Genomic DNA, 4933 nt, shown 5'->3' on the forward strand with positions numbered 1-4933 from the left:
CTCATACCAGCAATCTCTCAGAGAGGATCAACTCCACAGTATACACTCTGCTACAGAAATGAGAATGCATACAATTTGGTAATGGAATCATTAAATTGGGTAAATGTAGGACACTTGTGAAAGAATTTTACCTGCAAGAGTTTATACACTATGTTGTTCCTACCTTGTATTTTCTGACTGCTTTAAAACATTCAGTATTTCCGTGTGTATCATTGGATGGAGTAAAACACTGTGATACTGCTGATGTTAGACAGATGTTCTCTGAATGAAATGCTTACATTATCAACTTTTTTAAATAACATGAAGAGGTTAATTGTTTAGCTTATTTTGTGATTTTATATGTAATTTTTATTGCATTGAAAAGAAGTAACATACCAAATTGAAAGAAACTATTTTTGTTTATACCATGTTAGCCTTCAAGAATAACCACAAAATAAATGATGTTACATGATATTTTTGTGCCAAAGTTTATTGAAATTAAACTAAAACGAATGGAGGAGTGGAGTATCGAACGAATTCCATTTTTAGTAACGACGGCAATATCCTAATAGAAATCAAGAACCAGTAAAGAAATTATGTACCATACTGTATTTTACGAATGTACAAAGTTTTAAAGTAATCGGTTCAAAACTCTAGAAGGGGAAGCTTTGAACAAGAGGCCCATTGATCTTGATTGTAACATGAATCTCTTTTGAATACATATAACTTGAAACAAACAAGTATAAAGAGATCTCTCAAAAGTCTGGGAAAATTTATACAATGATTTTCTAAGAATAGTCTCAATTAGCTTTGAATACAAAATGCTTAAATGAATAGGAAATATATGGAGATAACGAACAGTATTCAAGCTCAAAAGTCCATTATACAATACAAAATAGAAGCAGAGCAAACACGGACCTCCAAACATCAGAGGTGGGATCAGGTGCCATGGAGGAGTGAGCATCCCCTGCCGACCTGTCACACCCGCCGTGTGCTCCTTGTCATGATCGGGAAATAACGGAAAAATCCGTCGACAATTCAGTGTGTAAATAATGGCCTAACAATTAGTATGAAAAACGTCAGTCAGCATTTGACTCAATGATAAATTGTATTTGCTGACAAGGTCATTGTATCGACCATAGAAATTACGAAATGATGACTTTAAACGAGACAGCTGATATTCTTGTTTCATCAACTTTTTTGTCAATAATTTACCTCGTTTTAGAAATTGTACATACGTAGAGCATGCTCTTGCGTATCGAATCAACTGAGAGATATATACCCCGTATGCAGGTGATCAAGGTATATTGCTGCATAAGTAAGGGAAGTTGACGATCGAAAAGTTAAAGTCATCACGTTTATCATAAAGCTTGGTTGTTAGATTACCATTAACGTCTTTTTCAAGTAAAATATCCAAATATGAAACAGATGTGTCAGACTCTGTGGTATCTTTTATCTCAAGTTCACCAGGATATATCGTATCGACATAAGAATGAAAATAGCCATTGTTAATTGACAATACGTCGTCGATATATCTAAATGTCGAGTTGAACGCCACAGCAAGTGTTTTCTTCTTTTCACGTACAAGATTTTGGACAAATTCTGCTTCATATGAATACAAAAAAGGTCTGCTAATAACGGGGCGCAATTGGTACCCATAGGAATTCCAATAGATTGTTGGAAGACTTGGTCTCCAAAAACCACATAGATATTGTCAATCAGAAACTCAAGCATCTTTTTAATGTCAACTTCAGAGTACTTGTGTGTACAATCAGAATGTTTTTTAACAAAATAATTTTGCAAATGACCAATGACAAGGTAAGTATATTAACGAGTTCCATTTTTATTGAAAAAGCAGCTGTCAATGATATCAAAAAGCCTGGACTTTAATTTATCGTGGGGAATGGTTGTGTATAAAGTTGAAAAGTCGTAAGTTTTTAAGCTGTTGATTTTGGTAAAATCTTGTGAATTCAAATTTTCCAAAAGTTCCTTGGAATTTTTAAGTATCCACATCTGATTTACACCACTTCTCGAATATATTGTTGCACAGTACTCTTGAAGTTTCTCCTTTACCACTGTTAATATCTTAGTGAGGAGTAAAGATAGAGGCTTGGTTGAACATTTACTGGAACCCGCTATGTATCTTTGTTTGTAAGGATTTTTATCAAGTTTCGGAATCCAATATAAATATGGTAATTCGAATTCATTTTGGTTGTTAGGAATATTAAAAATATTCAAAACTGACATATGATTTTGAAGAATTTCTTCCTTAGAAATAAGATTTCAAAGAATTTTTGTTTTCTGAAAGTCATAGAAGCCATTGTTGATTGTTGATTAAAATACAACATTTGTTTGTGGTAACTTCAGCGGTTGTCTTAGAAGAAAATAACATTTTATAGCAGAAATCAATATGTTCATTACTGGCGGCGACTTTGTGTAGTTTTTATTTTGAATTGAAAAGACGCTTGAAATCATTTACTGATGTATTTCAAAATAACATTGTTCAAATTTGAGCTATGTTGTCCAAATAACACATCCTTAACACATATGCATCACACACATTTAAAAAAAATTAATGATTATCGAATTTTAATGTCGCCGCCAAACAAATACTTTCCAATTTGTATATACTGAATGAGCTGTTTTGCTATAATGGCACAGCGCAATATGATTAAGTCATTGTTGCTTAGACAGAGGAATGCGTCTATAGATTCTATAGATAAGATTTATGGTACTTGTTTACATTACCTTACACTGCTTAACAACAAAATTGTAACATGCTATTATAATAATGTAAAGGTATAGATCTATATGTTTTTGGTTTTTTTTGGATGAGTGTTTCAATAAGTTGAGTGTTTCAATAAAGCTTTCTCAGGCAGTAAGCATTTGAATTAATATACTGATTAAATGTTGGAAAGATGGGTGGGGGGTCTCCATAAATCCAATGTTTACTCTTGGATAAATTATTGCTTCATTTACTATTGATCAAATAATAGACGCCACATTCCTTTAACAAATATGCTTCATCTGTTAATTCTTCATAGATAGTAATTTTTTAATTTTTTTCGTTTTAAACTGTGGTCCATGAACATCACCTATATGTAAATGTCCTAGTGTAAATAGCCTTCTAACTATATTGATTTCGATAGACGTCATCAAAACAACATAAAGTATGCAATTCTAATTGTGATTTAAAAAAAAAAAAAAACTACACACTTTCATACTTCAAATGATATATCAAAATGATTGTTTCAATTCAAATAATTAATTTTCATTTCCACATTCTGATACAACGCTATAAATTGAGAATACGTGCATAACGTAGGTTTTTGCAATTGCTATCAAGCGCGCAAGAGATTATAAAAGTGTCGTATATAAAGTGATTCCGAACGTGTACTACTTTATTATGTTGTTGACGACAAGCAATGGAAAATCAAAAATAATGATGGATTCCTTTCAGAATGTTGCGGTCATTTTGCAATGTTAAATTCTCGTAAGGTGAAAAAGTAGCAGTTTCAATATACTAGTTGCACGCCCAGGTTCAATACAGAGCAACAAATCTAGGGGAAATGATCTGCTGACGTAACCCATTTTGAAGGCCAGGTAAGTAATTTGATAACATTTACATACACTGAATATTATCTCCTTTATTTCTTAAAAAAACGATTACCGTTTATCAGTCCGTAAACACCACAAAGCTTGCACCTCTACAGATTTCTGGAGCAGTGGCTGTTCCATGAATGAAACGTACAATGACGTGCATATAAATAATACACTATTTTATTAAATCCTATATTTAATGAATATATACATAAATATAAATATAAACAATAAAATGTCTTTCTTTGTTTGTTAGAACGGGAATTAACGTTGCAGCTATTGCAGAAAAAAAAAAAAATATATAACCCGCTTACACGGGTTATGTGTTTTTTTCTGCAACAGCTTCGACATTAATTCCAGTACTAACAACCAAAGAAAGCATTTTATTGTTTAATATAATTCAACGTGATGACCTTGGTACCGCAGGATAGGACGTTTTCCATGTTTAGAAGTGGAAACAATTTTTAAAGATAGTGCATTTAAAATACTGATCAACCTATCAGTCTTAGGTCTCGAAAAACAGATTCCAAAATTTTGGTAATAGCTAGAAAGCTTACTAGAATCATTCATACTGCTTTTTTTTTTTTGCTCACTAAATGTGCAGGGATAAATCAAAATATCAATTTGATAGGTATACTTTATTGTATGAATATACTACCAACGTAGCACAACCTGGGGTTGGGACGTCACTTGGATCTGAATTCTGAACCCAAGGGACATTACATAAAAATCTCCATTGATTGCTAGCGGCTCTTTATTATTATGCAAAATAATTCCAATCAGAAAAAGGTTTTCAAGACTTAATTTTTTTTTCAGTATATGACCAGTCCATCCCCATCCTTAGGCAGGAATTTTCTAAGTTGTTTACGCTTAATACCCCATGATCACCTACTCACTGACCCTTTTGGACATGAATCATTGAACCATTTGTATGATTTTACTAGATTTAGAAGAGCGCTAAGTGCTTATTGTAATTAAGCCAATATTTTTCTTGCAAGTTGTCTATAAGGAAACATTTTCAAACAAGTATTTTTTTGATAAATGACCGAATGAGAATAACCCTTGTCCTGAACATTCAACCCAGGTTCAAGACACTACACGTTTTTCCGGAAAAATATTGAATACTTATTTGCTTCATGCAAACAATTTGCCTGCTTGATTCCTTGAGAATCAATCCTATTGCCGAAATTTGGCCATTTCTGATAGGCGGACTGTTCTTGTTATAAAAAATAATTTGCATGGTAAGAAATATAAGACTCCGAAAAATCTTTTAGCTTCTGTAAATAGACCGCTACGGAACATGTCACGTGACCGCCTTGATCACGTGACACATGGGCAGAACAATGACAGATGT

The sequence above is a fragment of the Saccostrea echinata genome, unplaced genomic scaffold, assembly GCF_033153115.1.
Source record: "Saccostrea echinata isolate AGI-Se365-2 ecotype Australia unplaced genomic scaffold, CSIRO_AGI_Sech_v1 ptg000032l, whole genome shotgun sequence".
NCBI classification, from domain to species: Eukaryota; Metazoa; Mollusca; class Bivalvia; order Ostreida; family Ostreidae; genus Saccostrea; species Saccostrea echinata.